The 12561-nt window shown below is 41.8% G+C and overlaps 1 gene segment (V, D, J or C); it reads left to right on the forward strand.

Annotated features, from left to right (window-relative positions):
* The window catches only part of LOC109269138 (T cell receptor beta constant 2-like), a 57052-nt gene that overhangs the window by 25867 nt on the left and 18624 nt on the right, over window positions 1-12561 (forward strand).

Consider the following 12561-nt stretch of genomic DNA (forward strand, 5'->3'; position numbering starts at 1 on the left):
CTGAACTTACTTAACCCGCCCCACCGTATGTGTCATCCCCAACCTAAATTCATGAGACCCCCACCCCAACCAGGAGGAGAAGTCTCTCACTTATTCACACTGGAGCGGCCCTGCCCTATGACCATTTATCAATCTTCCCTCCCTGCTCCTTTCCTCCTCCCTCATACTGTTTGCTACTTGGATCACCGTATGCTCTTAATTGACATTTCGCTAGAGGGCGCTCACACAGTCTAAACTTTTTAGCTAAATGTTCTTGTCTTTGTGCTGATTCAAGAGAAAGCTTGTGGAGTTTGACTTCTGTTTATTCAGTTGAGAAAGAGAAAAACCGACAAAAATGGATCTTTTTAAGTTTCTCTAAATGCGCGATGATGTTTGATTGGAAATTTCTGATCAGGGAAGGAATACACTTTGATGCAGAAGGTGGTAAGAATTAGGCTAAGGGCACCCTGGTGCCTCAGTCCATTAAATGTCCGGACTGTTGGTTTTGGCTGAGGTCATGATTTCATGGTTTGTAAGTTTGAGCCCCGTATTGGGCTCTGTGTGGACAGCACAGAGCCTGCTTGGGATTCTCTCTCTCCCTCTCTCTCCACCCCTCCCCTTCTTGCTCTCTAGATCTCTCTCAAAATAAAAATTAAAAAACTTAAAAGAAAAAGAATTAGTCGTGCTATATCTGTACTCACAATCCTCTGGAGAAAATATCTGTTTGTTTTAGGAATGAAACATACACTATCCTGTCAGTAAATATTAATTGAGCCTATTCTGCTTTGGGAATACAAAAGAAATGTAAAGGATATTGGAAATCCAAATGTCAGCGCAAAAGTATTAATGAGACAAAACAGGCATATTAGATGCTTCGATTCAGTGCTAAGTTTTTATGGTGTAGAACTCAGAGAAAAAAGTAAATCGATCACATTACAATATTCAGTATTAAGTTCACATGAGAGCTAAGACTTGAGCTGATTTTTTTTTTCTCTTCAGAGTTTCTATTTAAAGTCAAGTTAGTTAACATATAGTGTAGTATTGGTTTCAGGAGTAGAATTTAGTGATTCATCACTTACATATAGCACCCAGTTTGAGCTGATTTTAGATAAAAAGTAAAGGCAAGAGAAAGTATTAAAAGTAAGAAATATCCTGCAACATTCTTGTGAGAGATCCTGCTGGAATGAAAAGGTGGCATTCTTTCTCTAAAAAAAGTTAGGGATCATAGGTCTCCCAATGGAGGTCGACATCTAGAACAGAGAAAGCACCTCTTCGCAGAATAGTGTGAAACAACAGAACACATCTGCAAACATCTATTTTCGGTGGGCCTTCAGGGTGTCTGGGAGTCCTATAATTTCTCATAAATTATTAACTTCCCACAGCAAGCATTGCACCAACCCAGAAGATCAACCTCAAGAGAGGGGAACAGATATGAGCATTCCCAGTGCCTTCTGGGACCATCCCCAACTAAACTGAGACCCTGGTGGAAAGAGCACCACCCCGGACCAGGTTTCAGTCCTTACACGCTGCCACTTGCTCCTTCAAAGGCATCTTACCTTGCTAAGGAGCTGTCGCCCAAGCAGAGAGGTAGAACACATGACTTAAATGGAAAATATGCAGAGATTGAATATCATACACCAAATGAATTATACAAGACATCTAAAGAGGTTGAAAGGATTGTAGATTCGGATAAGAGGCTTGAGTTTAGAAATAAATTGAAAAAAAAAAAGAAGTGTCCCAAAGAGAGTTCACAGAATACACTCTTAAAAGCACATAAAATATTACTAATGTTTACCATAAGAGTACAAGGAAGCATTCGGAAAATGTAAACCATGATTTTGGATAAAGGTACATTATATTAAGATACTGAGAAATTCATAGAAGGAATGATGCTATCCTTAATCTCCAAGAGAGAGAGGTTTAAAATTCTGTGACTTGGGTAAATACAGCAAATTGTTCTGTGTTAAATGAAAATACAAACAGGCTTTGCTAGGACATGATGGAAAAGTGGGGATAGCCTCTTAATAAACAGGGGCAATGAAAGAGAAGAGAACATCCCCCCTTTTTCCTAGACAAGCGTGAGATACCCCAAGCAGTTTATTGTAACATACAGCTGTGAAATACAAGTATTATTGCCTACTAATTATAAATGAAAAACCTAAATCTAAATAGCTTGCCCAAAACCACACAGCTGGAAAGTTAATGGCAGAGATAAGTGTTCCTATATTGCTTTTGAAACGATCAGATAATGGAGTCCAATGTGGGTAAATTTCCAAGCTCAGTTCAATGGGTCTCAAATCCAACCATTAGTAGAAAGATATAATTCACACAGCCAAATATCTGGGTCTCCTACCTCTGTGCCAGCAGCAGAGCCAGCACCAAAGACGTCTTCCATGATGTAGCATATACTTTCAACACTTCCATCTTGAAGTAGAACGATGAAGTGTTAACAGAAGAAACGGTATCACCCTAGTGATGGACAAGTAAAGATGGCCATTAAAAAAGGCCAGTGATGTGTTTGATGAATATAAACAACTGAAACTAAGGTATATCTTCATTAAGTTTCAGAACAGTGCGGACAAAATGATCTAAAGTGATGCAAGACAAAGAAAAATGTTAAAAGTCAAAACAAGTTATAAATAAAGAAATGAGAAACAGAATGATTCACATTTCTCAGTAGTGACACTGAATGCTAGAACACGGTGGTGTAAAAAATAATTCCAAAACTCTGATAGAAAACAATTTTCAGCCTATGTTTCTCAACCAACCCAAGCTACCAGTCAAATGCAATTTTCATTTCTGCCAGGATCTAAACCCTTTATTTCCATTTCACTCTTCCTAAGGAAGTTCCTGGATAATGTGTATCAGCAAACGACAGGAGAAAGTCGAAAAGGGAAGGAACGGCAGGATTCAGAAAATAGGGAATCTGACTCAGAATAACAACAACCAAAAAAAGCATCAGGATAACGACTGTATGGAGCAACGAGTTAGCAACCAGGCCAGACTGAAGCAGGAAGACTCCAAGGTTAATTTTCAGCTACTGCCAAAACACAGACTGTGGCTACACTAAATGAGAAACTCATCCAGAACATCATCTAGCGTCAGTTCACACGATCAGAAACCCAGATCCAGCCTGGAGAAGATGACCTCCTTAAAAATAATCTAGATGACTCAGAGGCTTCAGATATAGGTACCAACCAAACGATAAAAGTCTGCTGATTACCTAACAGCCATTCAAAAGAATGAGGCAGTTCTTGTAATGCCATGATAACTCCTGTAAGACTCCTCCTTCACAAATCACAAATATGAACTCTGGACCAAAAAAAAAAAAAAAAAAACAAGTTTAAAGTTTATCTTAATGGGCTGAAAAGCAACCAAAAGAAGGCAGAATCTACGGGGAAGTAAACACTTGGATGAAAGGTAAGTTTTCTGTTTCTATAGATTTTTGCCAAAAAATAGATCGCAGTCAAGTAGAAACCCATGAAGAATTGACTAAAAAGTTAGCGAGGATATCTCAGAAAAAGGATATCCACAAAATGGCAATCCAAAATTCTGCATGCAAATCTGTCCCAGTCTCTGGTTAATGCCTGAACTATGCATGAGAGAAGCACTCCAATCAGCCGCGCTAAGGGTGAAAGAACTGAACAGAAATTTCCATTTTTGTCAAACAGAAGAGAACAGAATTCAGAGGTTGAATTTAGCAAGTTAAATGCCAGTGAAAACAAAAACCCAATCACCCCTCAGAGAGATAACCAAAATCCAGACATACCCTTGACGGTGTCTAAGACACAATGAAAAAATTACTAGCTATATGAAGAAAATAAATAACATGACCTATAGTCAAAAGAACATCAGTATGGCAGCTGCCTGGCTCCAAGCTCTGAACTCCTGATGTGAAGACATATTTTGAGCTTACCTGGATGATAGAATTCATGAACAAGGATTTAAAGCATGTTCAAGGACATAAAAGAAAATATTACTGTAATGAAGAAAACAAATGGGAATTCACAACACAGTAATGGAAACTATAAGAAATAAATGGAAATTTGAGAATTAAAATGGCAATATTTGAAATTTAAAAAAAAACTCACTGAATGAGCTTGGAACAGATCAGAGATAACAGAAGAAAAATTCAGTAAACTTGAATTTATGGCAATAGAAATTTTAGTGTCTAGCGAACGGGGCGGAGGGGGTGTGCAAAAAGAATAACAGATTCCAGTGGTCTATAGATAAATATCAAAAGACAATAGCTGTTGGAAACTTGGATTTTGAGGTAGAAATGTAGAGCACAAGAAATAGTGAAGTGTAGATACATATTAGAGATTTTTCTTAATTCCTTGTAGTACACACAACCGGTGAAAGCAAAAATTTCAGCACTGCATTGCCGGGCATGTGGCAGATAGACACAATAAAGATACAACAATACCACAAAAGATGAGGTTGGAGAGAACAGGCCCACGTAGTCACAAAGTTTTATATTTTCAATGAATCTTTACGATATTAATCATAAGTATACTGTAAGAAGTTTAAAATGAGTATGATAGTTTTCAGCCAATCACTAAAAGAAAAAAATAGAGAGATACCTGAAATGTCAATAGTTAACAAGTCAAAATAGATTTTTTTCAAATAATTAAATAGGGTCTATCCCAGGAACAAGCTTGCTCAATACTCAAAAATCAGTCACTGCAGAGGCGCCTGGGTGCCTCCGTTGGTTAAGTGTCTGACTCTTGATTTCAGCTCAGGTCATGATCCCACGGTCGTGGGGTCCATCCCCGGGTTTGGCTCTGCACTGAGCATGGGATGCCCTGCTTGAGATGATCTCTCTCCCTCTGCCCCTCCCCCACTTGGACACGCACTCTCAGTCTCTCTCTCTAAAATAGAAATTAAAGGGGCGCCTGGGTGGCTCAGTCGGTTGAGTCTCCGACTTCGGCTCAGGTCATGGTCTCACGGTTCGTGAGTTCGAGGCCTGCATCGGGCTCTGTGCTGACAGCTCAGAGCCTGGAGCCTGCTTCTGATTCTGTGTCTCCCTCTCTCTGACTCTCCCCCGTTCATGCTCTGTCTCTGTCTCAAAAATAAATAAACATTAAAAAAAATAAAATAGAAATTAAAAAATTAGGGGCGTCTGGGTTTCTCAGTCGGTTAAGCGTCCGACTTCGGCTCAGGTCATGATCGTGCGGTTTGCAGGTTCGAGTCCCATGTCAGGCTCTGTGCTGACATCCCAGAGCCTGGAACCTGCTTCGGATTCTGTGTCTCTCCCTCTTTCTACCCGTCTCCTGCTCATGCTCTGTCTCTCTCTGTCTCTCAATAATAAATAAACGTTAAAAAACATTTTTTAATAAATTAAAAAATTAAAAAAATAAGTCATTATCATTTACCTTATTAGCACATGTATAAAAAGTACAACAGTTATCACTAGAGATAGAAAAAACACTTAATAAAATTCCATATCCATTGTTGATAGGAACACTCAGAGAAGGGGGAACAGGACGAACTTCCTCAGTCTAACGAAGGACATCTGCAAGCAGCCAACAATTAACAGCATAATGAACGGCAGAAATATTCAACACTTTAGCTCCAACATGATAGACGAGTCAATAACGTTCATGCACAGCACTTCTGTCCCACATTACTGGAGGTGCTAGGCAGCACATCCAGGCAAGAAAAAGACGAAAAGGCTGAAGAGTAAATGATAAGGTAAAACCTTTTAAGAGATGAAATCACCATTTATATTAAAATATCAAAAGAAACTACAAAATTATGAAATTAATAAGTGAATTTATTAAGGGCATGGGCTATAATATTAACATGCAAAAATCAACTGCAATTTATATGCTATGGCAAACAATGGGATAAATGAGTTTTAAATTTTGAATTTAAAAGAATATAAACAAGCCCAAAGTATTTAAGAACAAATTTAACAAAAGACATGCAAGACACGTATACTGAGAAGCAAAAAGCGTTACTCAGAGAAATGGGAGATAACTTTATTATTATTTTTTTTAGGTTTTCTTCATTTATCTTGAGAGTGAGAGAGCACATGAGTGGGGGAGGTGCAAAGAGAGGGACGGGGAGAGAGAGAGAGAGAGAGAGAGAGAGAGAGAGAATCCCAAGCAGGCTCCACGATGTCATCCAGAGCCCGATGTGGGGCTCGAACTCACAAACCGTGAGATGATGACCTGAGCTGAAATCAAGGGTTGGAGGCTCAACCGACTGAACCACCCAGGTGCCCCGAAAGACAACTTTGCGATGTGGGATAGATCATGTTCACAAATTGGAAGTCTGGATGTTGTTAAAATGAGCGTTCTCCTCAAATTCATCCATGGATTCAACGAAATCCTAATTCTTGAACCAACTGAATTTTGGTGGGGTTTGTTTGTTTGTTTAACTAGAAAGCTTATTCTAAAATGTATATGGAAATGCAAAGGTTCTGTGAGGAGGTGAGAAATGGTTGAAAGCCTATGTGTGATCTTTCAGGCTTCACCAGTGGCAATTACCCAAAGGGTAGCACCTATGCGGTGCTCCATAATGACAGGTGGGGAAGTGATGGATACATGGCAGATGGATGGCAGGTGAATGTTACGCCTCGGGAGTGAAGATCCATCCTAAGTGAAGAGCCACACAGCTCCACTAGGGGGCAGATGGATTTTCTGCACATTCTGCAGATGCTCCTCCTCCTACTACAGAAGGGAAACAGACGCAGTAGGAAAGGAAGACCACACTGGGGAGGAGGGATGAACTTGAGTTTGCCTTCTCAGTGCCTTTTCTCAGGGAAGGTGAGAGGCTATCACCTAAAGATGCTGACTTGCCTGCTACTTCTCCTGGGACAAGGTATGAGTCTGATCCCACTGGGAAGTTTGGGGTTAATGTTGATGCCCAGTGGAGGAGCAGAGGGTCTGAGGCCACCCATCAGAGGATGAGGGAACTGGATTAGTGGATTAGTGGATTCTGATGGTATAACAGTTGGAAGAACAAAATGGAGGCCGTGCCAGGGATCCAAAGTGACATTAAAGCAAATAGTGAAAAGACCTTCCTGCCTGGGGACGAGCTTGTCAGCTTTCTCTCTCTCTCTCTCACTGAAACTAGACACTGTGTTCAGCGCTCTCCTCTCTCAGAAGCCACACAGAGACATCTGTCAACGCGGGACCTCCGTGACAATCCACTGTGAGGTCGATATCCAGTTCACCTTAATGTTCTGGTACCATCAGCTCCCAGGACAGAGCTTGGTGCTGATGGCAACCACAAACCAGGGTCTGGAGGCCACTTACGAACATGGATTTACCAAGGACAAGTTTCCCATCAGCCGCCCAACCCTAGTGTTCTCAACTATGACCATAAGCAACGTGAGCCTTGAAGATAGCAGCTTTTACTTCTGTAGTGCCGGAGACACAGTACTCAGCACGGATCAGAGGTCTGAGCAAGAACCTCAGCCAGCTCCCTCCTGTCTGGCTCCCACCGGATGAACCCGAGGCCCCAGCCAAGGCAGGTGGGAGGGGGAAACCACAGCTCTGGCTGTTCCTGTGTTTGTGGGCAGGTCTGGGTGTGAAGGGGAAGACTGGCCACAGGGAGAGAATCTGCAGGACGAACTGGGGGTGGGGTGGGGGAGGGGGACTCCAGCCAGACACAGAAAGTATAGCTGTCAGGAAGCTACGGATAAAATTTCCTTCGTAAGAGTATTTAGAAGTGCTCGGGAAAGACCATTGGACACAGTTTGCCTTCAAGGGGCAGGGTCAGAAATCCCCTTCAACTATTTTATCTCAAAGCTCTATTTGGCTCGTTTTCTATTGATATACTTCAGAAGGCTCTTAGCCATCTTGCTATCATACTGGTCCATTAGACTGATGGCATTTTGCTGGTTGTTCTTGGTGACCTGGAATCATAAAGCACTCGAGATGCCTCAGTATGCCATATGCATGCCGGACCAACGTAAAATCTGCAAAAGTTCAGGGACCTGCCACATTGATGAGCTTTTGAGTGGTCCAAGGTCTGGGACGTGTTTGATTATACCCTCTTAGCTGCTAAACCTTATACTGTCTGCCAAGGAGAGAGGTGTGATGCTGAGAGGGCCTCTCTAGACTTGGGAGTTACCATATACCACGGTTGGGTGTGCCAGTCTGGTCCATTTGCTGTGTAATCTGTAAGGTGAGGGAAGTGCGAGAGGGGGTTCCACAGAACAAGGCGGTGATTAAAGCTGCCTCGGGCCATACACCAGGCAGGTCCATTGTTCTCCAAGTCCCTGTGGCGGGACGGGAGTGCCCCCAGCCTTCCCCAGTAGGAGACGCACTGAGCAGACGCAAGGAGTTTTAGCGCAAAGCCACATTCTTCTATCCGCCAACAGCTGTTTTTCCTTTGGAAGGCACCCTAGATCTTTGTCTCACGTCGCATCATGGCAGTCAGAACTGTGTGTTAGCTGCCCCTCGGATCTGTAAAGCTAGACATGCACAGAGTAGATACACAAGCCCAGTTTCAATTCACTCTCAAGAGCAAGTGTGAGTCTCAGGGTTGCTCCGACCCCACCTGTCTTTACCATCAATCCACACCCAAGGCTGCATGGGAGTGTCCTAGTTCCAGCTGAAAAACCCTGGGCCCGTATTCTGGCCCGGGTGACATGTTTCCCTGGAATCATCAGTACAGTGCCACACAAGTGTGGTCGGAAAGGGAGTGGTGACGATGATCATCTCAAGGGGCCAGAACTTCAGCCTCTAAATCTAGGTGTTCCCATTTTATGGGAGGAAAGATGGCCTGAGGTGTAGTTCTAACCTGTGTTCACATTTCTTTCACACTGTCATTTAGACCTTTTAACTGTTCACTCACATTTTCCTTCTTTTTGCTTCCCTGTGGTGCATTCTGGGTCATTTCTTTGGAACCAGCATCCAGTTTACTAATTCACTCTTCAGTTCCAATAAGCCATTTAACTCTTCAGTTGACCTTGTCTAGTTAAATTATATTTTTGTTTCTAGAAATTCTACTTGGATCTTTTACAAATATGAGCGGTCATTTTTGAAAGCATCTTGCCCTTGTATATTTTTATTTTTATTTATGTTTTCTTTAATTTTAGAGATAGAGAGCATGCAAGGGGGGAGAGGGGCAGAGAGAGAGAGAGAGAGAGAGAGAGAGAGAATCTTAAGCAGGCCCCACACTCAGTGCAGAGCCGGACACACGGCTTGATCCCACGACCCTGGGCTTATGATTGTAGAAATTGAGAATGAGATGAAATCATCCACATAAAACACAGAACATTATGCCTGATAGAGACAAAACAGACAATTAATTTACTCCTGCCTAAATTTCTTTCTCACTATAATATATGAAATTTTACCACTAGTAATTCTTTCCTCAAGGTTAGGTATCGCCCTCACTGGGAACATTTTATTTATTACTGCCATTGTTTCTCTTTCTTTTAGCTGTTTGAATCACAAAATCCATGCATATTTTTGCAAAACATAAACTCACTCATTTAAATAAAGTTAGATCATACAACACATACTGCTTTATAACTTACTCTCTTAATATTCCACAAATACCATTTCATGTCAAAAAATCTACATTAAGTTTTGTAAGACCATTTCAATATGTTGATGGTCAATTTTTACAATTAAAACCAATGGCAAGGTAAATATCATATGCTAGATGACAGGGTTGTTTAATTTAAAAAGCAATAGTGTGTGTGTTGATTTATTTCTGTTATAGACTCAGCAGGGAATAATGAAAGCCCTCCCTACTCTTACTTTACATGATTGGCCCCTTCTTTTTTATTTTTCTAAAGTTGATTTATTTATTTTGAGAGAGAGAGTGCGAGCGCACAATCAGGGAAGGTTCAGAGAGAAGAAGAGACAGAATCCCAAGCAGACTCTGCACCTTTAACACAGAGCCCGATGCGGGGCTGAAACTCATGAAACATGAGATCGTGACCCAAGCCAAGATCTAGAGTCAGACTGTGTCACCCAGGCACCCCATGACTGTCTCCTTCTTATGTGAGGTCTCAAGTTCAAATCTCATCTCCCCCAAAGAGGTCTTTCCTGACCCCCTTACCTAATACAGCACTTGTGAACCCAGAAGTCGCTCACATTTATTACCACTCTATCCTATTTTAACAATACCTAAGCACCATAATCTGATATAAATATACCTCCTCACATATGTGTAGCCACACCCAGAAATACACATAAATGCCATGAAAGGACATTTCCTATCTTCTTCATTGCTATTTCCTTACAGCTTAGAAAAACTGCAGGAATGCTACAGGAATTCAGCCAATATTTACTGAGTGTTACAGACTGAAATGCGCTCCAAAATTCGTACAAGTACAGCCCTAAGCCCCGGTATTTTAGAATGTGATTATATTTGGAGATTCGGTCTTTAAAGATCTAATTAACTTAAAAATGGGGCCATGAGGATGGCCCTAATCCAATCTGGCTGGTATCCCTATCAGAAGAGATTAGGACATCCTAGAAGAGACACGAGGATTGTACCCACAGAGGAAAGGCCACATGAGGACACAGTGAGGAGAAGGCCATCTACAAGCCAAGGAGAGAGGCCTCAGGAGAAACCAATCCTTCTGATACCTTGATCTTAGACTTTTAGTTCCCAGAACTGTGAGAAAGTAGATTTCTGTTGTTTAAGACACCTAGTCTGTGTTATTTTGCTTTGGTGGCCCTAGAAAACGAATATATTGAGTAAATCAATATGATTCAAAAGAAAAGAGGAAATTTTGCCAGGCAGTATGGATTTCCCAGGAGAAAAAGAGCTTAGACAATGTAATCCCATAAGCAAATGAACTGAATTGTTCTAATAGGGACGAACTGATGTTTTGACTTTTATGTTTGAAGAGAAAGGTGGCCCCACAACGTGCCAGTCCCCTCTGCTGCATTCCCAAGGCTGGGAAAGGGAACAGATGTGATGGGTTCTAGAGATCTAAGCCCAGAACCTGCTCAAACACAGTGGCTCTGAAGTGGATTGTCCTCAAATTGGAACCTGTGTGAAGTGAGCACTCCGTGCTGAGCCTTGGAGATCCTCTGGGCAGGTTGGCCAATAAGAAGTGGACAAATTAGCGGCTGCCTTCCAAATGGACAACACATTCTAGAGTTTTTATAATCCAAATGAGTGGACAGAGCCCAACTGACTGGGCTTATCATTGAACTTTGCTTGTGGAGCTCAATCTGGATCTAATCTGATTTAGAAAGATAAATACACATGCCATTAATTAAATCTGAGTATCATGGGACAAGTCATGACTGCTACAATAATAACAGCCCACATGCCTATTCCTTTTGGACTCTCTCCTGCCTTTCTTCTGCTTACTACCCTCCAATAGATGCTGGAACCACTTAAGCAGCTCTAATAGGCTCAGGGACAAGACAAGGAGGGGTGGGAATGTGAACAGAAAGGCCGTAACATTACAGGAACCAGTCTTTCATTAACTAGTGTTAAAGCCTTAATTGCCAGAGACTTCCCACTTACCCCTCTAAAGAAGCCTGAAGAGTAGGTAAAATATGCAAATGGAACCTTGCTCTGGGCACAAAACTTGATCTTCCTTGGCTTCAAGGTGGGGAGCAGGACAAGGGGGAGAGAAAGGGTGGATACCTCCATTTAGCCAATCAGCTATGGCCAGCCTACGCCTCGACACCTCGGTCTCAGCCTTCATGTTTTTCTGGGCCACACAAAGTGGCCCCCTTCACTATCAAGAGTCAGTGATTCCCAGGCTCAGATATTCAAGAAAGCAGTTCTTATCGGATGAGAAATTGTGCCATGGTGAAAATATGTGGCTTAGAAAAAAATAATGGAGGAAGAAAAAAGCTGGAAGTTTAAAGAGAAGACAGCTCAGAATTGGACAATGTGGTTGGAGATCAGTAAAGGACACTGGGCCGAAGGGGGAGTTGACTACAAGCGAAGGAGAAATACCTGAGCCTGGTGGGGGGTAGGGGTGGGCTTGGGAAAAAAGTGTTAAAAAAAAAAAAAAAAAAACACAACTAGTGACTTGGAATCTGACCAAAATCTACTTTTCAGACCACTGAGATGTCCCAAAGACCCCAGTGTGGGAAATAACTTAGCTTGTGTAGGGAAAGCCTCTGGTGTCAACTCCACATTCATCAGCCAGGTGACCCTGGAGAAGTCACTTACCTCTGAGCTTTAGATTCTTTATGGTAAAACGGAGAAAACGGTGTCTGTTGCCTAACTCATGAGGCTGCACTGCAGATCAAATAAAGAAGAAGGGAAGCGAATATTCTATGATAGAGCAGGCGGGTTCTAGAGTCAACTATTGTGCTTAAATTCCATCTAGACAACTTACTGGCTGTGTGACCTTGAGCAAGTTACTCCACCTCTACATGGCTCATTTTATCATCTACAAAATGGGCAACCTCATGGGTGGTTGTTATAATAAAGTGAAGCAAAAAGGTCCATGAAAGACTGAGACAATGTTTGGTATAGTAAGCACGAGGAAACTATTCACTGTTACCGTAATTAAAAGCCGGTGGTTTGATACCCTAATCGTGAAATACGAACTAGGAGAATGTCTTAGAGAAATGCTCAGAATAAAGAGTGTAAGAGCTGCACAGACTTATCCATATTGAATTTGGGCAAAGG

Source organism: Panthera pardus, unplaced genomic scaffold, assembly GCF_024362965.1.
Source record: "Panthera pardus isolate Hobbes unplaced genomic scaffold, ASM2436296v1 HiC_scaffold_8, whole genome shotgun sequence".
Classification (NCBI taxonomy): domain Eukaryota; kingdom Metazoa; phylum Chordata; class Mammalia; order Carnivora; family Felidae; genus Panthera; species Panthera pardus.